Genomic DNA, 22,171 nt, shown 5'->3' on the forward strand with positions numbered 1-22,171 from the left:
AACTACCTAACTAACTCTCTCTCTCTAATTTTCGAAAATATCCTCCCTTTTTTTTTTCAAAAATTTCTCTTTAATTAACTAATTATTTTATTTTTTATTTTCGAAAAACTACTAACCTTTTTCAAAAACTTTTTTTTCAAAAATCACTAACTCTTTTTCAAAAATTATTTTTTGAAAATTCTTCTCCCTCATCCTCTTCTATTTATTTATTCATCTACTAACACCTCTCTTCATCTCACATCACTGCTCCTATCCTTACTTTTGTGTTTGGATTCTTCATTCTTCTTCACCCCTATTCTTTTTCTTCTTCTACTAACAATAAGGAACCTCTTTACTGTGATATAGAGGATTCCTCTTCTTTTTTTTTTCTCTTTTCTTTCTTATGAGCAGGGACAGAGAAAAAGGCATTCTTGTTGAAGCTGATCCAGAACCTGAAAGGACTCTGAAGAGGAAATTAAGAGAAGCTAAATTACAACAATCCAGAGACAACTTGATTGAAAATTTCGAACAAGTAAAGGAGATGGCAGCCGAATCCAACAACAATGCAAGGAGAATGCTTGGTGACTTTACTGCACCAAATTCCAATTTACATGGAAGAAGCATCTCCATTCCTGCCATTGGAGCAAACAACTTTGAGCTGAAACCTCAATTAGTTTCTCTGATGCAGCAGAACTGCAAGTTTCATGGACTTCCATCTGAAGATCCTTTTCAGTTCTTAACTGAATTCTTGCAGATATGTGATACTGTTAAGACTAATGGAGTTGATCCTGAAGTCTACAGGCTCATGCTTTTCCCTTTTGCTGTAAGAGACAGAGCTAGAGTATGGTTGGACTCTCAACCTAAGGATAGCCTGAACTCTTGGGATAAGCTGGTCAAGGCTTTCCTAGCCAAGTTCTTTCCTCCTCAAAAGCTGAGCAAGCTTAGAGTGGATGTTCAAACCTTCAGACAGAAAGAAGGTGAATCCCTCTATGAAGCTTGGGAGAGATACAAAGGACTGACCAAAAAGTATCCTTCTGGCATGCTTTCAGAATGGACCATCTTGGATATATTCTATGATGGTCTGTCTGAGTTATCTAAGATGTCATTGGATACCTCTGCAGGTGGATCCATTCACCTAAAGAAAACGCCTGCAGAAGCTCAAGAACTCATTGACATGGTTGCAAATAACCAGTTCATGTACACTTCTGAAAGGAATCCTGTGAATAATGGGACACCTATGAAGAAGGGAGTTCTTGAAATTGATACTCTGAATGCCATATTGGCTCAGAATAAAATATTGACTCAGCAAGTCAATATGATCTCTCAGAGTCTGAATGGAGTGCAAGCTGCATCCAACAGTACTCAAGAGGCTACTTATGAAGAAGAAGCTTATGATCCTGAGAACCCTGCAATAGCAGAGGTGAATTACTTAGGTGAACCTTATGGAAACACCTATAACTCATCATGGAGAAATCATCCAAATTTCTCAAGGAAGGATCAAAAGCCTCAACAAGGCTTTAATAATGGTGGAAGAAACAGGTTTAGCAATAGCAAGCCTTTTCCATCATCCACTCAGCAACAGACAGAAAATTCTGAGCAGAATCCATCTAGCTTAGCAAACTTAGTCTCTGATCTATCCAAGGCCACTGTAAGTTTCATGAATGAAACAAGGTCTTCCATTAGAAATTTGGAAGCACAAGTGGGCCAGCTGAGTAAAAGGATCACTGAAATCCCTCCTAGCACTCTCCCAAGCAATACAGAAGAAAATCCAAAAGGAGAGTGCAAGGCCATTGACATAACCAAAATGGCCGAACCCAATGAGGGAGAGGAGGATGTGAATCCCAAGGAGAAAGACCTCCTGGGACGTCCAGTGATCAATAAGGAGCTTCCCTCTGAGGAACCAAAGGACTCTGAGGCTCATCTAGAGACCATAGAGATCCCATTAAACCTCCTTATGCCATTCATAAGCTCTGATGAGTATTCCTCTTCTGAAGAGAATGAGGATGTTACTGAAGAGCAAACAGCCAAGTTTCTTGGTGCAATCATGAAGCTGAATGTCAAATTATTTGGCATTGATACTTGGGAAGTTAAACCTCCCTTGTTCATCAATGAACTAAGTGATCTGGATCAACTGACATTGCCTCAGAAGAGACAGGATCCTGGAAAGTTCATAATACCTTGTACTATAGGCACCATGATTTTTAAGGCTCTGTGTGACCTTGGTTCAGGGATAAACCTCATGCCCCTCTCTGTAATAGAGAAACTGGGAATCTATGGGGTGCAAGCTGCTAAAATCTCATTAGAGATGGCAGACAATTCAAGAAAACAGGCTTATGGACAAGTAGAGGACGTGTTAGTAAAGGTTGAAGGCCTTTACATCCCTGCTGATTTCATAGTCCTCGATACTAGAAAGGAAAAGGATGAATCCATCATCCTAGGAAGACCTTTCCTAGCCACAGCAAGAGCTGTGGTTGATGTGGACAGGGGAGAATTAATCCTTTAATTGAAGGAGGACAACCTTGTGTTTACAACTCAAGGATCTCTCTCTGCATCCATGGAGAGGAAGCATAAAAAGCTTCTCTCAAAGCAGAGTCAAACAAAGCCCCCACAGTCAAACTCTAGGTTTGGTGTTGGGAGGCCACAACCAAACTCTAAGTTTGGTGTTGAACTCCCATATCCAAACTCTAAGTTTGGTGTTGGAGAGTCTCAACAAAGCTCTGAACATCTGTGAGGCTCCATGAGAGCCCACTGTCAAGCTATTGACATTAAAGAAGCGCTTGTTGGGAGGCAACCCAATTTCTATTTATCTAACTCTATTTTTTTCTTAGTTATATGTCTTTGTAGGTCCATGATCATGTGGAGTCACAAAATAAATAAAAAAAAAATTGAAAACGGAATCAAAAACAACAGAAGAAAAATCACACCCTGGAGGAAGCACCTGTCTGGCGTTCAATGCCAGAACAGAGCATGGTTCTGGCGCTGAACGCCCAAAATGGGCAGCATCCTGGCGCTGAACGCCCAGAACAAGCATGGTTCTGGTGTTCAACGCCAGAAATGGCTAGTAAATGGGCACCAACCTGGCGCTGAACGCCCAGAGTTGTGTGCAAGGGCATTTTGCATGCCGAATTTGGTGCAAGGTTGTAAATCCTTGAACACCTCAGGATCTGTGGACCCCACAAAATCATCTCAGGATCTGTGGACCCCACAGGATCCCCACCTACCTCCACTCACATCTTCTCACCCCTCTTTCACAAAATCCCATAAACACTCTTCCCCAAAAACCCTTCACCAATCACCTCAATCTCCCTTCCCCATCACCTCTTCACCACTCACATCCATCCACTCTTCCCCATAAACCTACCTAATAAACTCCACCTACCTTCAAAATTCAAAACCAATTTCCCACCCAAACCCACCCTAAATGGCCGAACCTTAACCCCCTCCCTCCCCTATATATAGCCCTCCATTCTTCCTCATTTTCACACAACACAACCCTCTCCTCTCTACTTGGCCGAAACACACTTCACCCCTCTTCTCCATATTTTCTTCTTCTTCTTCCTCTATTCTTTCTTTTATTGCTCGAGGGCGAGCAATATTCTAAGTTTGGTGTGGTAAAAGCATAATCTTTTTGTTTTTCCATTACCATTGATGGCACCTAAGACCGGAGAATCCTCTAGAAAGGGGAAAGGGAAGACAAAAGCTTCCACCTCCGAGTCATGGGAGATGGAAAGGTTCATCTCCAAAGCCCATCAAGACCACTTCTATGATGTTGTGGCCAAGAAGAAGGTGATCCCCGAGGTCCCTTTCAAACTCAAAAGAAATGAGTATCTGGAGATCCGACATGAAATTCAAAGAAGAGGTTGGGAAGTTCTAACAAATCCCATCCAACAAGTCGGCATCCTAATGGTTCAAGAGTTCTATGCCAATGCATGGATCACCAAGAACCATGATCAAAGTAAGAACCCGGATCCAAAGAACTACGTTACAATGGTTCAGGGGAAATACTTAGATTTTAGTCCGGAGAATGTGAGGTTGGCATTTAACTTGCCCATGATGCAAGGAGATGAACGCCCCTACACTAGAAGGGTCAACTTTAATCAAAGGTTGGACCAAGTCCTTATGGACATATGTGTGGAAGGAGCTCAATGGAAGATTGACTCCAAAGGCAAGCCGGTTCAACTAAGAAGGTTGGACCTCAAGCCTGTGGCTAGAGGATGGTTGGAGTTCATTCAATGCTCAATCATTCCCACTAGCAACCGATCTGAAGTTACTGTGGATCGGGCCATCATGATTCATAGCATCATGATTGGAGAGGAAATAGAATTTCATGAAGTCATCTCTAATGAACTCTACAAAATAGCCGAAAAGTCATCCCCCATGGCAAGGCTAGCTTTTCCTCATCTTATCTGCCATCTATGTTACTCAGCTGGAGCTTTCATAGAAGGAGACATTCCTATTAAGGAAGAGAAGCCCATCACTAAGAAAAAGATGGAGCAAGCAAGAGAGCCCATTCATGGAGCTCAAGAGGTCCAAGAAGCTCATCACCATGAGATCCCGGAGATGCCTCAAATGCATTTTCCTCCACAAAACTATTGGGAGCAAATCAACACCTCCCTAGGAGAATTAAGTGCCAACGTGGGACAATTAAGGGTGGAACATCAAGAGCACTCCATCATGCTCCATGAAATAAGAGAAGATCAAAAACCAATGAGGGAGGAGCAACAAAGACAAGGAAGAGACATAAAAGAGCTCAAAGACATCATTGGTTCCTCAAGGAGGAAACGCCACCATCACTAAGGTGGACTCATTCGTTGTTCTTACTTTCTCTGTTTTTCGTTTTCTATGTTATGTGCTTATCTATGTTTATGTCTTCATTACATGATCATTAGTAGTTAGTAACTATGTCTTAAAGTTATGAATGTCCTATGAATCCATCACCTCTCTTAAATGAAAAATGTTTTAATTCAAAAGAACAAGAAGTACATGAGTTTCAAATTTATCCTTGAACTTAGCTTAATTATATTGATGTGGTGACAGTGCTTGTTGTTTTCTGAATGTATGCTTGAACAGTGCATATGTCTTTTGAAGTTGTTGTTTAAGAATGTTAAATATGTTGGCTCTTGAAAGAATGATGACAAGGAGACATGTTATTTGATAATCTGAAAAATCATAAAAATGATTCTTGAAGCAAGAAAAAGCAGCAAAGAACAAAGCTTGCAGAGAAAAAAAATAGGCAAAAAAAAAAAAGAGGAGCAAAAGTAAGCAGAAAAAGCCAAAAGCTCTTAAAACCAAGAGGCAAGAGCAAAAAGCCAATAACACTTAAAACCAAAAGGCAAGGGCAAATAAAAAGGATCCCAAGGCCTTGAGCATCAGTGGATAGGAGGGCTTAAAGGAATAAAATCCAGGTCTAAGCGGCTAAACCAAGCTGTCCCTAACCATGTGCTTGTGGCGTGTAGGTGTCAAGTGAAAACTTGAGACTGAGCGGTTAAAGTCAAGGTCCAAAGCAAAAAAAAGAGTGTGCTTAAGAACCCTGGACACCTCTAATTGGGGACTTTAGCAAAGCTGAGTCACAATCTGAAAAGGTTCACCCAATTATGTGTCTGTGGCATTTATGTATCCGGTGGTAATACTGGAAAACAAAGTGCTTAGGGCCACGGCCAAGACTCATAAAGAAGCTGTGTTCAAGAATCATCATATTGAACTAGGAGAGTCAATAACACTATCTAAACTCTGAGTTCCTATAGATGCCAATCATTCTGAACTTCAATAGATAAAGTGAGATGCCAAAACTATTCAAGAGGCAAAAAGCTATAAGTCTCGCTCATATGATTGAAGCTATGTTTCTTTGATAGTTTGGAATTAATAGTATATTCTCTTCATTTTATCCTATTTGATTTTCAGTTGCTTGGGGACAAGCAACAATTTAAGTTTGGTGTTGTGATGAGCGGATAATTTATACGCTTTTTGACATTGTTTTTAGTATGTTTTTAGTAGGATCTAGTTACTTTTAGGGATGTTTTCATTAGTTTTTATGTTAAATTCACATTTCTGGACTTTACTATGAGTTTGTGTGTTTTTCTGTGATTTCAGGTATTTTCTGGCTGAAATTGAGGGACTTGAGCAAAAATCAGATTCAGAGGTTGAAGAAGGACTGCTGATGCTGTTGGATTCTGACCTCCCTGCACTCAAAGTGAAATTTCTGGAGCTACAGAACTCGAAATGGCACGCTTCTAATTGCGTTGGAAAGTAGACATCCAGAGCTTTCCAGCAATGTATAATAGTCCATACTTTGCCCAGATTTAGATGACGTAAACTGGCGTTCAACGCCAGCTCTCTGCCCAATTCTGGCGTCCAGCGCCAGAAACAAGTTGCAAAGTGGAGTTCAACGCCCAAACTGGCACCAAAACTGGCGTTCAACTCCAGGAATGACCTCTACACGTGTAACACTCAAGCTCAGCCCAAGCACACACTAAGTGGGCCCCGGAAGTGGATTTATGCATCAATTACTTACTTCTGTAAACCCTAGTAGCTAGTTTATTATAAATAGGACCTTTTACTATTGTATTAGATATCTTTGGACACCTGGTTCTTAGATCAGAGGGGCTGGCCATTCGGCCATGCCTCGACCTTTCACTTATGTATTTTTAATGGTAGAGTTTCTACACTCCATAGATTAAGGTGTGGAGCTCTGCTGTTCCTCAAAGATTAATGCAAAGTACTACTGTTTTCTATTCAATTCATCTTATTTCGCTTCTAAGATATTCATTCGCACTTCAACCTGAATGTGATGAACGTGACAATCATCATCATTCCCTATGAACGCGTGCCTGACAACCACCTCCGTTCTACATTAGAATTGAATGAGTATCTCTTAGATCTCTTAATCAGAATCTTCGTGGTATAAGCTAGAATGATGGCGGCATTCAAGAGAATCCGGAAGGTCTAAACCTTGTCTGTGGTATTCCGAGTAGGATTCAATGATTGGATGACTGTGACGAGCTTCAAACTCGCGAGTGCTGGGCGTTAGTGACAGACGCAAAAGGATAGTAAATCCTATTCCAGCATGATCGAGAACCGACAGATGAATAGCCGTGCCGTGACAGGGTGCGTTGATCATTTTCACTGAGAGGATAAGGTGAAACCATTGACAAGGGTGATGCCTCCAGACGATTAGCCGTGCCGTGACAGGGCATTCGGATCATTTTCCCGAGAGAAGACCAAAAGTAGCCATTGACAATGGTGATGTATCACATAAAGCCAGCCATGGAAAGGAGTAAGACTGATTGGATGAAGGCAGCAGGAAAGCAAAGGTTCAGAGGAACGAAAAGCATCTCTATTCGCTTATCTGAAATTCTCACCAATGAATTACATAAGTATTTCTATCCTTTATTATTTATCTTTTAATTATCTAATCCAATCACATTTAACCCTACCTGACTGAGATTTGCAAGGTGACCATAGCTTGCTTCATACCAACAATCTCCGTGGGATTCGACCCTTACTCACGTAAGGTATTACTTGGACGACCCAGTGCACTTGCTGGTTAGTTGTGCGAAGTTGTGAAACATGGTATTGGCATCATGTCTTTGGCGCCATTACCAGGGAAAGAAAAAGCGATGTATTTTACATAATCAAAGTGTAATCACAATTTCTGCGCACCATCATCTGGTAGTGCCGACTCAGTAGGCTATGGAAAGTCTAAGATTGGCCAGGGGGAAGGTCCCACTCTAGTAGAATCACATGTGCGTAAGATTGGCCAGGGGGAAGGTCCCATTCTATCTCGGGCTCATCAGGAATGATAGGCTCAGGTGCCACCTCATTTAAGGGTTGAGCTGGTATAGAGTGTCCGTGATCATCGGGAAAAGGATGTCCAGGTGCATCAGGGTGTAACTAGGATAAGAGAAAGTCGTAGGGATCATCAGGATCAAAAAGCGGACTACACAAAAGATGTTGGAAGGGACGGTTTTGTAATGTATAACGTCTCATACGAAGCTCCGCACTCAGAATGTAGTAACCATAGTACACTAGATCCTCGTAAATGTATAGGTATTTGACTTCATAGAATATCACGCCTGATTCCATCCGAAGGGGAGGAAGGGAGAGAAGGGGGTAAGAACTGGGGAGTTCTTAGTAGGGCCAAGGTTATTAGTTACGTTCATTTAGACGGTATCGATTAGTAGACGAATAACAGAATATAGCAAAGTAGTAAACAGAAGATAAAGATAGCAAGAGAAAGTAGAGACAACAGAAAGCAGAACACAAACAAAAGAATACAAGAAAATATAACACAAAAATAGCATACAAGCAAACAAACATAAGGAAATAGATCACACACAGAAAGGAATGCAACAGAGAATGATGCACAGACAAGAATGATGCATGTCTAGCCCTAGCGCAGGCCATGAGCCCATGTGTCAGTTGGCTGCCCGCAATCCCGACATTTATCCGGTCACGAGTAATCCCGATTTCCCAGATACGATTTTCCATTCCTAAAGGATAGTAATAGCCGCTAATTTGAGATGGCCTCTGCTTAACGCAGGAAACTCTGCTCTGCTCTGGGGAATCAGAAAATGGTTGTAGGTAACTTAGTATCCCTACAGAAGCTCTGGGTTGCATCAAGCAACTAATATGTATTAAATATAGCTCTGGGTTGCGTCAAGCAACGAATATATATATATATATATATATATATATATATATATATATATATATATATATATATAGCTCTGGGTTGCATCAAGCAACTAATATATATATATAAATATCTTTTTATTATATTACTCTTCTCTTTATATCTCTTTACTCTGTTCTGGTTTTTCTTTTCTCTGTATCTCTTTACTCTGCTCTGGTTACTCTATTCTCTGTATCTCTTTGCTTTTCTCTGATTACTCATTCCTTTATATCTATGTTACCCTTCTTCTGTTTACCTCTTTACTCTACTCTGATTACTCTGTTCTTTGTATTTCTCTATTCTGCTATGATTTCTCTGCTTAACGTATATGTTTAAAACTTATGTAAATTTTGGTATGAATGGTTAGCTTGTTCCAAGTATAGGTTCATTAGGTCTATACTGAAACAGTTTAACTTTTCATATAATACCTAACCCTAGTCACAACTCAAGAACTAACTATGTTGCCCTAGTTCGTTCACTAATCTCTGTCTGTTTTTCTGTCATTAAAACTTTACAGACTTTTCTTCGACTTTTATCTTTTCTTCAACTTTTTATCTTTCTTTTATCTTTGCCTCATTAATATGTTCTTACCACTCCCTAAGTGTTTTATGAAGGTAATTATGAGATTCTGCGCTTAAAGTTGTCTTTCTAAAGCTTTTACAGAAAACTGCCTTTTCCGCATTATTTTATTATTTTTATTAAAATATTATTTTTAATTAAATAATATTATTTAATATTTTATAATTATTTATTATTTTATTATTAAATTTTCGAAAATTAACTTTACTTTAACCTTTAACCTTTAAAATTCACTTTTTACCACTCGTAACTTTTAATATTTCTACTTTTACCCCCCCTAACGTTTAGAAATTACAAAATAACCCCCCAAACACCAAAATATTTACTTCCTTGCCCTTTTATGGATTAAAAAGGTGTTCTTCATTGTTCTTCACCACACTCAAAGTGTTCTTCGTGTTCTTCATAAATTCTTCAGATTCTTTCTTTGTTTTTACCCGTTTTTCATTCTTTTCAGCAACTGATTTTTACCATAATTCATAATAAATTAGCAGCCACTAAAAGCCCATCTTTTCCGCATGATTTTAACATAAATTGAACCTCAATTTAGGCCTAGGTTTTCATTTTTCCAGCTGCTCCAAGAACACAAATTCATAGCTTGAATTTCATCAAATTTCATCAAATTTTCATCAAAATTTCAACAAAAATTACTCATATAAACAATCAATTTCAAGCACAGCCAAACCATATCATAATCACACAACTCAAACACAATGAATCAAGATTAAATTCGTCAAACGCTTCCTGGTTTTGCTGCTCCTAATTCAGTTAGACTTTCAGGTGGTACTTTAGCACTTTTTCCTCCTAAATCACATCAAGAACAACTTTAAATCCAAAAACCCTCAACTAACCAAATCTCCCTCAACATATTAGGAGGTGATTTTTAACCTTAGACTTGCTGGAAAGTCATGTTTCTTGGCCCTCAAGTCAAGTTAAGCATCATTCCTATGGAGGAACATCAAGAAAACACATATTTAAGCATGTTTCCTTGAAACCAAATCAAAAGGGAGATGGTGCAGCCAACTCACCTTGATTCCAGCCTTGATAAGAAATATGATCATGTAGAGAAAGAAGAGAGGATCATTTTGGTCGGATTGGAATTTTGATTTGAGTTTTAGTTCAGCACAAATCAAGCTTTGAAGATTTGGAACTAAGAACTTTTCTCTCTTTTTCTCTCTTCCTATTTTCGGCCACAAAGTGAAAATGAGCCAGCCTTGGGGGTTTTGGGGGTGTAGGGTGAGTTGTGATTGGTTGGCTTGGAGGTGGATTAAAATAATATTAAAATATCTTAGGTGTATAACTACTAAAACTATATGTATAAGAACACTTGTAAAAACATCTCTAAAAATTATTTTCTGAGTTACTAGCATAAATGACACTAATAACATATTTATTATGAGAATAAAACATGTATAATGAGGCCTTAGCATTGCTAAAGTCATCAGAGAGTGCTGGCGCTAAGCTGCACCAGTAAACTGTGAACCCGGTTAAATCGATTTTCTGTTTTTAACTAAAACTAACCAGGTAACCTTATAATATCATTCAAGAAGCTTCTAATACTCATATAATGATGATATTATCCTATTTTCTCTCTTCTCTCATGAATCGAATCCGGTTCATCAAATTGAGACTATTTACGAAAAACCGAATCAAAACTCCTAACCGATACGGTTCAAAAACTAGATTCTTCGTGACTGTGTTATCGAGCTTGCCTCATAAAATGTTCTAAATTAAATATGACATAATGACAATGAGGATTGAGATACTTAAAGATATATCAGAGGTTCTCCCCTTACTGATCCTCCGGAGAAATCTGTACTTTCAGAAAAGTTCTCGCGTACTTGAAAATCAGGGTTGTTACATTCTACCCTCCTAAAAGAAAATTTTGCCCTCAAAATTTCAGTTACCTGAGAATAGATTCAGGTAATCAGCTTTCATCCTATCTTCTAGTTCCCAAGTGTGCTCTTCTTCTTCTCTTGGTCCCCATGCGTCTTTGACTAAGCAAACAGTCTTGTCTCTTAGCTGCTTATCACTTCTTTCTACGACCTAAACTGGTGATGCTTGATATGTCAAATCGTTTCGTAACTGTACTATCTCTGGTTTTAAAATGTGACTCTCATCAGAGATATATTTCTTAAGTTGCGAGACATGAAAAACATCACGAAGGTTTAATAAATAAGGAGGAAGGGCTATTTGATAAGCTACTAGACCGACTCTTTTAAGTATTTGGAAAGGTCCTATATATCGAGGGTTAAGCTTTTTAGTCTTAAGGGCTCTACCGATTCCAGTAGTCGAGGTTACTTTTAGAAAAACATGGTCCCCCTTACTAAACTCTAAGGGTCTACGTCTATTATCGGCATAGCTCTTTTGACGGCTTTGTGCTGTGATGACAAGTCATCTTAGCCTAGTTTCACTAGCCTTTTTCTTTTGTTTTCAATTGAATTATGCACTTTTTTGAGCCATAAGCAAGCTAATTGGGTAGATTTTCATGTTTCCTTTGATTTAATCAACCATGTATGAATTCATGCTATTTCATGAGATTTTATACTATAATTGTCACATATTATGAAAGAATGAATATCTCATGATTTTAAGCATAGCTTTGATGTGTTTGGTTGATTAATGATAGGTGAAGAAAGCTTGGAGAAAGGTTGAAGCAAGAAGGAATAGCTAGGAGTAAAGAGAGGACAATAGAATAAGTGAAATTGAACCAGGAAGCAAAAAGCTGGACCTAAAGTTAGCCTCAAACTTTTGCACAAACTTTTGGGTGAAAACTTAGCCCCAACGTTAGCCCCTAACTTTTGGGCTAACGTTGGAACTTGAAAATCACTCCCTGGGCACCAAAAGTTTGCGCCAACGTTAGCCCCTAACTTTTGGGCTAACGTTGGCATAAGAAAAACCTCCCTGGCCACCAAAAGTTTGCGCCAACGTTAGCCTCTAACTTTTGGGCTAACGTTGGCACATGAAAAATACAAGGGGAGGAGCAAAAGTTTGCGCCAACGTTAGCCCCTAACTTTTGGGCTAACGTTGGTGCCATAAGTGCACTAAAGAAGGCCAACGTTGGAGCAAAAGTTAGACCCCTAACTTTTGCACCAACGTGGGTATCAGCAAAATATGGGGGCTGATATGAAAAGTTGGACCAAAAGTTTGCCTCAAACTTTTGCTCCAACTTTTGGTCCAACTTTTGCAAAACTCCAACCCGGTTCATTTGGTTCACTTTGGTTCTTCTCCAAACTCCAAGAGCAATCAACCAAGGCCTCTTTCAACCCAATTCCACCAAGAGCAAAGGCCCAACTCAAGGCTTGAAGATCATTTGAAGAAAGTGTATAAAGAGGAGAGAATTCAAGTTCTTCGAGAGCTTTTCCTTTTGAGTTTTCATAATAGTTTTCGGAGAGCATTGGATATTGAGTGATCTTTAATTTCTTAGTTTCGGGGAAGGGGAATTCCACTCTCTTCCTCTTAGTTTTATTGCTTTCAATTTCAATTGCAATTGTCTTGGATCTTGGGTTGGAGAATTGAAGGAATTCTGTTTCAATCTCATCCGAAGATCTCTCTGTTTCTTCTACTGCTTATTGAATTTAATTTCTGTTAATTGCTCTTCATCTACTTTCCTTGCAATTTACAATTCCCTTGCAATTGTTCTTGTTGGATCTAGGAAGGCATTGAGATCTAGACTCGGTTTTCTAGTCTCTGGGTCCTGAGATCTGAACTTTCAATTTCTAATTCTCTGTTTACTGTTTTCATGTTCATTTACTTTTCTGCTTCAAGATCCGATTTAACCCAAACCCTCTTCTACTTCTCTGCTTGATGCAAATTTACTTTTCCTTGTTTAATTTCTGCAAATCCAAGTCCCAATCCCCTTTACAATTCAAGTCATTTACATTTCTTGCACTTTAAGATTCGCAATTTACATTTCTTGCATTCTAAGTTTCTGCCGTTTAATTTCTTGTTCTTTAAGATTCAGCAATTTATTTCCTGTTCTCTTTAATTCCATACAATTTAATTTCTGCAAATCACAAAACACTCAACTAAATCTTGATTCGCTTGACTAAATCAACCACTAAACTAAAAATTGCTCAATCCTTCAATCCCTGTGGGATCGACCTCACTCCCGTGAGTTATTATTACTTGATGCGACCCGGTGCACTTGCCGGTTAGATTTGTGTGTTTTGGGAGAAATTCATTTTTCCACCAAAATACTCATCAAGTTTTTGGCGCCGTTGCCGGGGATTGATTAGATTGACAATGACTAAGTGAGGTGGTGATCTAGATCTAGCATTTTTATTTTCTGTTTCTCTAATTTGCAATTAACCCGCTAACTGTTTGAATTTTTGCTTAAGCTAACTAAAACTTCATTCTAGCAGTAGATTGAAGTGTCACTGGTTTGTGTGTTTCTTATGTTTTGATTGTATGTCAGGTACAAGAAGAACCACACCCACCTTTCATGAACAAGACGAGAGAACTCTCAGGAGGTTAAGAAGAGCTGAAAGAGGGAAAAATATTGTTGGAGAAGAGGAATCAGAAGAAGAATTCCAAGATATGGAGGAGCATTCAACCAATCCACCTGGTGGAGCAGATAACAACAACAACAACCCACCCCAGAGGAGAGTTTTGGCCTCCTATACCTTTGCAAATGCTAGACATTGTGGAAGCAGCATTCTCACCCCTAATGTCAATGCAAACAACTTTGAATTGAAGCCACAACTCATTACATTGGTCCAAAACAACTGCTCGTTTGGGGGAGGACCATTGGAGGATCCAAATCAACATTTATCTACCTTCTTAAGGATTTGTGACACTGTCAAGTCTAATGGCGTAAATCCTGAGACCTACAAGCTTCTGCTGTTCCCGTTCTCATTAAGGGACAAGGCCGCACAGTGGCTTGAAACCTTTCCTCAAGGAAGCATCACTAGCTGGGATGATTTGGTGACTAAATTTCTAGCCAAATTCTATCGACCTCAAAGGGTTAACAGGCTGAAAACCAAAGTACAAACATTCACACAATTGGATGCTGAAAATCTGTATGAAGCATGGGAGAGATACAAGGCTCTGCTGAGGAAATGTCCACCAGAAATGTTCACTGAGTGGGATAAGCTACAGAACTTCTATGAAGGACTCACCCTAAAGGCTCAAGAATCACTTGACCACTTAGCTGGAGGCTCCTTGCAACTCATGAAAACTGCAGAGGAAGCTCAAAATCTCATTGATATGGTGGCTAACAACCAATATTTCTTTGCTCATCAAAGAAGCCGCCAACCATCACAAAGAAGAGGAGTAATGGAGCTAGAAGGAGTGGATTCAATCTTGGCTCAAAACAAGATAATGCAGCAGCAAATTCAACAACAATTTGAGCAAATGGCCAAGAGGATTGATAGTCTCCAAGTTGCAGCAGTTTACACTAGCCAACCATCAACCACATGGGGACAGAGTGAAGAAACTCAAGAAGAACACCAACAAGAGCAAGTACAGTATATGCACAACCAAGGACCAAATGAAGTGTATGGTGATACATACAATCCATCCTGGAAGAACCACCCAAACCTCAGATGGGGAGATAATCATACCCAAAACCAACAACCATGGCAGAGGAACTCAAGTCAAAACAACCTAAGAGGCAACCAAAACCACAACCAGCAACAGACTAACCAAAACCCCTACAGAAAACCTCAAAACAACTACCCCAACCCCAACCAGTACCAATCCAATAACCAACCCACCAACCAAAATGCCTATCATCCACCACCCACATCTCATAACCCACCTCAAGTATCACCTGAAGCCCAGAGAATCACTAACTTGGAGGCTATGATAGACAAAATGTTGAAACACCAGGAAATGGTAACCAAGAATCAGGAAGCATCCCTAAAGAGCCTAGAGAGACAGATGGGGCAAATCTCCAAGGAGATTTCTCTTGAGAGACCTTCAAGCTCACTGCCAAGTGACACAATCCAAAATCCTAAGGAAGAATGCAAGGCAATACAATTAAGGAGTGGGAGAACATTGACGAGCAACAATGACACTACTAAGAAGCAAGTAGAGAGCAGCAAAAGACCAATAGAAGAGGAACAGCCAACACACACGGAGGAAGCCAATAATGATGATGCAATGGCAAGCAAGGAAGCTTCAAAGCAAACTCAAGAAAAGGAGGAACAATCAAAAATTCAAAAAAAGGGAATGAAGCAGTTGAAGAGCCAACCAAGAATCAAAAGCAACAAGCAGAGAAAACCTTTGTACCTCCACTGCCATATCCCCAGAGGTTCAACAAAGAAACCAAGGACCAGCATTTTCACAAGTTCCTTGAAACTTTCAAAAAGTTGGAAATCAATATTCCTTTTGCTGAAGCACTCGAACAAATGCCTCTGTATGCCAAATTCTTGAAGGAGCTTATCAACAAGAAAAGAAGTTGGCTTGAGAAGGAAACCGTATTAGTCACCAAGGAATGCAGTGCTGTGATTCAACGGGGTATTCCACCAAAACTTAAGGATCCGGGAAGCTTTGTAGTCTCATGCACTATTGGCAGGATAATTCTCAACAAGGCTCTCTGTGACCTGGGTGCCAGCATCAATTTAATGCCTCTCTCAATGATGAGAAAACTTGCCATAGAAGAGCTTAAACCCACCAGGATGTCACTAGTCATGGCTGACAGATCAATCAAGACACCCAGTGGAATTGTGGAGAATCTGTTGGTGAAGATTGGGGAGTTTATTTTCCCAGCAGATTTTGTAATTTTGGATACTGAAGAAGAAGGAAACGACTCAATCATTCTGGGAAGGCCATTTCTACACACAGCAAGGGCCATCATTGATGTAGAAAAAGGAGAAATGATCTTCAGAGTCCATGATGAACAAATGGTCATAAATGTGTTCAAATCAATGCAACACGTTCCTGAGCAAGAGGATTACGTAAGAGTGGATATGACAGACAGTTTAGTGGAAGAAATATTGGAAGAAAATTTTCAAGAGCAAGAAGGAAATCAAGGAGTAACAGAGGAACAAGTGGCTGAGACCTCTACTGAGCTAGATGAAAGACAAGACAAGAAGGAAGATGTACGAAAACAAGAACTGAAACCTTTACCAACCCATCTCAAATATGCATTCCTTGGCACATCGGAAAGCTTCCCAGTGATCATAAATTCATCCCTGACAAAGAAGGAAGAGGGAGAACTTCTTGATGTACTCAAAGCCCACAAAGACGCTTTGGGATGGACCATTGATGACCTGAAAGGTATCAGCCCTGCAGTGTGTATGCATAAAATCCTCTTGGAAGACAATTCCAAACCAGTGGTTCAACCTCAAAGAAGACTAAATCCCATAATGAAGGAAGTTGTCCAAAAAGAAGTAATGAAGTTGTGGAATGCAGGGATAATCTTCCCAATATCTGACAGCCCATGGGTGAGCCCGGTTCAAGTTGTACCAAAAAAAGGAGAAATGACGGTCATTACTAATGAGAAGAATGAGTTGATTCCTACTAGAACAATGACTGGATGGAGGATGTGCATAGACTATAGAAGGTTGAATGATGCGACCAGAAAGGACCACTTCCCTCTCCCATTCATTGATCAGATGCTGGAAAGGTTGGCCGGCCATGCATATTATTGCTTTTTGGATGGATATTCTGGGTATAATCAAATCGTGGTGGACCCTAAGGATCAAGAGAAGACTGCCTTTACATGTCCATTTGGAGTTTTTGCATACCGAAGGATGCCCTTTGGGCTTTGCAACGCCCCTGCCACATTTCAAAGGTGTATGCTATCCATCTTCTCTGATATGGTCGAAAAGTTTCTAGAGGTCTTCATGGATGACTTCTCTGTTTTTGGTGATAATTTCAATGCTTGCCTAAACCATTTAACCCTTGTTTTGAAACGGTGCCAAGAAACTAATTTGGTTTTAAACTGGGAGAAATGCCATTTCATGGTACCCGAAGGGATTGTTCTTGGCCATAAAGTTTCAAGAAAAGGGATAGAGGTTGATAAGGCAAAAGTTGAGATCATAGAAAAACTCCCTCCACCAATTAATGTGAAATCTGTTAGAAGTTTCTTGGGGTATGCCGGATTTTACAGAAGGTTTATCAAGGACTTTTTAAAAATAGCCAAACCTTTGAGTAATCTGCTAATACTTGATAGCCCTTTTGTTTTTGATGAAAACTGCCAGCATGCCTTTGAAACTTTAAAAAATAGACTCACAACAGCACCAATCATCACACCCCCAGATTGGGAATTACCTTTTGAACTCATGTGTGATGCAAGTGACCTTGCAATTGGTGCTGTACTTGGGAAAAAGAAGGGAAATTTGCATCATGTCATATATTATGCAAGTAAAGTGTTGAATGAAGCCCAAAGAAATTACACCACAACAGAGAAAGAGTTGCTAGCTGTAGTCTATGCATTTGATAAGTTTAGATCATATCTGATAGGATCCAAAGTTGTGGTTTACACTGATCATGCTGCACTTAAGTATTTAATGTCAAAGCAGGATGCTAAACCAAGACTCATCAGGTGGATACTGCTCCTACAAGAATTTGACATTGAGATAAGAGATAGGAAGGGCACTGAAAATCAGGTCGCTGATCATCTGTCGAGGCTACCATATGAAACAAGTCAAAAAGCATCCCAGACCATAAATGAAAGCTTCCCAGATGAGCACCTTCTGCAGATCCAGCAAGCCCCTTGGTTTGCTGACATAGCAAATTACAAAGTGGGAAGGAAGATACCGCAAGAGTTCTCTAAGCAACAAATGAAGAAGTTGATCAATGAAGCAAGGAAATTTTCATGGGATGAACCCTTCTTGTTCAAGAGATGCTCTGATGGAGTAATCAGAAGGTGTGTTCCTGAAAGTGAAGTGAGGAACATCTTGTGGCATTGTCATGGTTCAGCTTATGGTGGACACTTTGGCCCAGAAAAAATAGCCGCAAAAATACTGCAGAGTGGCTTCTATTGGCCAACTATCTTCAAGGATGCCAGAGAATATGTACACCAATGTAATGAATGCCAGAAAGCAGGAGGATTGACAAAAAGGAATGAGATGCCTCAAAACTTTATCTTAGAATTAGAATTGTTCGATCTATGGGGAATTGATTTCATGGGGCCTTTTCCTCCTTCTTATTTTTTTAGATACATCTTGGTAGCAGTAGAGTATGTCTCAAAGTGGGTGGAAGCCATAGCCACAACCACCTGTGATGCACAGATTGTCCTCCAATTCCTGAAAAAGCACATTTTCACTAGGTATGGAGTGCCCAAGGGTCTTGTTAGTGATGGTGGTAGTCATTTTTGCAACAAACAGATGGAGAAACTCCTCCACAAATATGGAGTAATTCACAAAGTAGCCACACCTTACCATCCTCAGACTAATGGCCAAGCTGAACTTGCAAATAGGGAATTAAAGAAGATCCTAGAGAAAACAGTGGGAATCACAAGAAAAGATTGGGCTAGAAAGCTAGAGGATGCATTATGGGCGTATAGGACAGCTTTTAAAACTCCTATTGGCAAGTCACCTTTTCAGCTATTGTATGGCAAATCCTGCCACCTCCCTGTAGAGCTTGAACACAGAGCTTTTTGGGCCACTAAACTCCTCAACCTTGATCCCCGAGCTGTAGGAGAAAAAAGGTTGTTACAACTAAATGAGTTGGATGAATTTAGACTAGAAGCTTATGAAAGTGCTAAGATATACAAGGAGAGAGCTAAGAAGTGGCATGACAAGAAGATCAGAAAGAAGGAATTCAAGCCAGGACAGCAAGTGCTCCTGTATAATTCGAGGCTTAAAATTTTCCCTGGCAAACTAAAGTCTAAGTGGACTGGCCCATACTTGGTGACAAAGATTTTTCCCTATGGGAATATTGAACTACTAGATGAGGCAACAAAGAATCAATTCACAGCAAATGGCCACAGAGCAAAGCTGTACTTGGGAGGACAATGGGACAAGGAAAAAGAGGTTCAACACCTACAGCCCTCTTAAAAAGAATTGAAAGATGTCAAGCTAGTGACAATAAAAGAGCGCTTGTTGGGAGGCAACCCAACCTGAGGTAGTTTTCTGTTCATAACTTTTTCAATAAGAGTGTTGGATAACTGCTATGTATTGCAAGGAGCTAAGTTTGGTGTTGCACACCAAAAACAATCTAAGGGAGAATGCAGGATGCTAAGTTTGGTGTTCCACCAAAACTTCATTTAAAATTACATTCTAACTTCCTGAACATTGCTAGTTCCAAGCAATCAAACAGATTATTCAACAACTTAACTATTTTTGTTTAGTCTCAATTTCATGACCTTTAGCAAGGACACAAAAGTTTGCCCAGAGTTAACCTGTTGAATCAGAAAAAGTAGCAAGGAATTAAGTCTGGGAGTTAACCACCAATTGGAGATATTATGCATCAAAACTTGAAAAGGGGCACAACAGAAAGAAGAACAAAAGAAATGCAAACCAATAGGTTGTATCTATACTTAACTTTTGCTGTTGAGAAATACTTTTGATTGATGTCTTGTTAAAGTGTTCATTTAGTTCAAACAGATTCAAATTTCTTTCAAAATAAGTAAGCTAGTCTATGTGTGTGCTTGTGTGTTTACTTTCACTTAGCAAAAAGCATGTTTTGTCCCCTGCATCTTTAAGTTCAATAAAAGAAATGTTTGAAGGTGAAGTAAGATGGTCTCTGTTAGATAGAAGTAGAATAAAAGTAAGTGGTGGTATGTGTGTGATTGTATAATAGCTCACTTTTAGTGAATAAAGAGCCAGGATATCTCCTTCTAAGTATAGAGTGACCTACTGTCTATGAATCTCAATCAAATAAAAATCCTTGGTTGGAAAGAAAAACAAAAAAGAAAAAAAAAAGTGGCAGAACAAAAGAAAAACAAAAAGAAACAAAGCTGGACACCAATAGCTTGAACCTTAGAATATATGCCTGTGGTGTCTTTGTATTAGGATCTGCTTGGATTATTAAGCTCTTTGGAGTGCATCAACACTCGGTGACTTGGGTTAACTAACTCGGGGTCATCAGCTGAAAGTCCACTATCAAGAGCAACCTAACTACAAGGCATTTAGCAGCCCAAAGAGGTGCTGGGCATCAATGTTCTAAGAAGGAATGTGAGCTAAGTGTCTATAGTGAATAATGTGTCAAGTATAAAGAAAAGGAAATGAACTTGCTACACATGACACTCAATTAAAGCTTATGAACAAAGTAATAACCAAGGATAAAGGAATAATGAGAGGTCATAGCAGTATGTTACTTGAAGCTTGAAGGAGACTTTCTAGGCCTAGGAGTCAATAAGAAGTGAGTATTTACATATCCACACAAAATCCCATGAACTATCAATAATACTCTGCTAGCATAAACATCCTCTTCCATTTCATCCTTTCTTCTCAATAAACTTTTTTTCTTGCTTGGGGACAAGCAAGCTTTAAGTTTGGTGTTGTGATGACAAGTCATCTTAGCCTAGTTTCACTAGCCTTTTTCTTTTGTTTTCAATTGAATTATGCACTTTTTTGAGCCATAAGCAAGCTAATTGGGTAGATTTTCATGTTTCCTTTGATTTAATCAACCATGTATGAATTCATGCTATTTCATGAGATTTTATACTATAATTGTCACATATTATGAAAGAATGAATATCTCATGATTTTAAGCATAGCTTTGATGTGTTTGGTTGATTAATGATAGGTGAAGAAAGCTTGGAGAAAGGTTGAAGCAAGAAGGAATAGCTAGGAGTAAAGAGAGGACAATAGAATAAGTGAAATTGAACCAGGAAGCAAAAAGCTGGACCTAAAGTTAGCCTCAAACTTTTGCACAAACTTTTGGGTGAAAACTTAGCCCCAACGTTAGCCCCTAACTTTTGGGCTAACGTTGGAACTTGAAAATCACTCCCTGGGCACCAAAAGTTTGCGCCAACATTAGCCCCTAACTTTTGGGCTAACGTTGGCATAAGAAAAACCTCCCTGGCCACCAAAAGTTTGCGCCAGCGTTAGCCTCTAACTTTTGGGCTAACGTTGGCACATGAAAAATACAAGGGGAGGAGCAAAAGTTTGCGCCAACGTTAGCCCCTAACTTTTGGGCTAACGTTGGCGCCATAAGTGCACTAAAGAAGGCCAACGTTGGAGCAAAAGTTAGACCTCTAACTTTTGCACCAACATGGGTATCAGCAAAATATGGGGGCTGATATGAAAAGTTGGACCAAAAGTTTGCCTCAAACTTTTGCTCCAACTTTTGGTCCAACTTTTGCAAAACTCCAACCCGGTTCATTTCGTTCACTTTGGTTCTTCTCCAAACTCCAAGAGCAATCAACCAAGGCCTCTTTCAACCCAATTCCACCAAGAGCAAAGGCCCAACTCAAGGCTTGAAGATCATTTGAAGAAAGTGTATAAAGAGGAGAGAATTCAAGTTCTTCCAGAGCTTTTCCTTTTGAGTTTTCATAATAGTTTTCGGAGAGCATTGGATATTGAGTGATCTTTAATTTCTTAGTTTCGGGGAAGGAGAATTCCACTCTCTTCCTCTTAGTTTTATTGCTTTCAATTTCAATTGCAATTGTCTTGGATCTTAGGTTGGAGAATTGAAGGAATTCTGTTTCAATCTCATCCGAAGATCTCTCTGTTTCTTCTACTGCTTATTGAATTTAATTTCTTTTAATTGCTCTTCATCTACTTTCCTTGCAATTGTTCTTGTTGGATCTAGGAAGGCATTGAGATCTAGACTCGGTTTTCTAGTCTCTGGGTCCTGAGATCTGAACTTTCAATTTCTAATTCTCTGTTTACTGTTTTCATGTTCATTTACTTTTCTGCTTCAGGATCCGATTTAACCCAAACCCTCTTCTACTTCTCTGCTTGATGCAAATTTACTTTTCCTTGTTTAATTTCTGCAAATCCAAGTCCCAATCCCCTTTACAATTCAAGTCATTTACATTTCTTGCACTTTAAGATTCCGCAATTTACATTTCTTGCATTCTAAGTTTCTGCCATTTAATTTCTT

At 39.4% G+C, this 22,171-nt stretch overlaps 1 non-coding gene across 1 annotated transcript; it reads right to left on the reverse strand.

Annotated features, from left to right (window-relative positions):
- Positions 1-916: 916 nt before the first annotated feature.
- Positions 917-1,020, reverse strand: LOC148567749 (small nucleolar RNA R71). Its single transcript, XR_015882954.1, has one exon. It is a non-coding gene; the product is annotated as a small nucleolar RNA R71 (small nucleolar RNA).
- Between the last annotated feature and the right edge of the window lie 21,151 nt (positions 1,021-22,171).

Source organism: Arachis ipaensis, chromosome B4 (assembly GCF_059453495.1).
Source record: "Arachis ipaensis isolate K30076 ecotype BB chromosome B4, ASM5945349v1, whole genome shotgun sequence".
Lineage (NCBI taxonomy): Eukaryota > Viridiplantae > Streptophyta > Magnoliopsida > Fabales > Fabaceae > Arachis > Arachis ipaensis.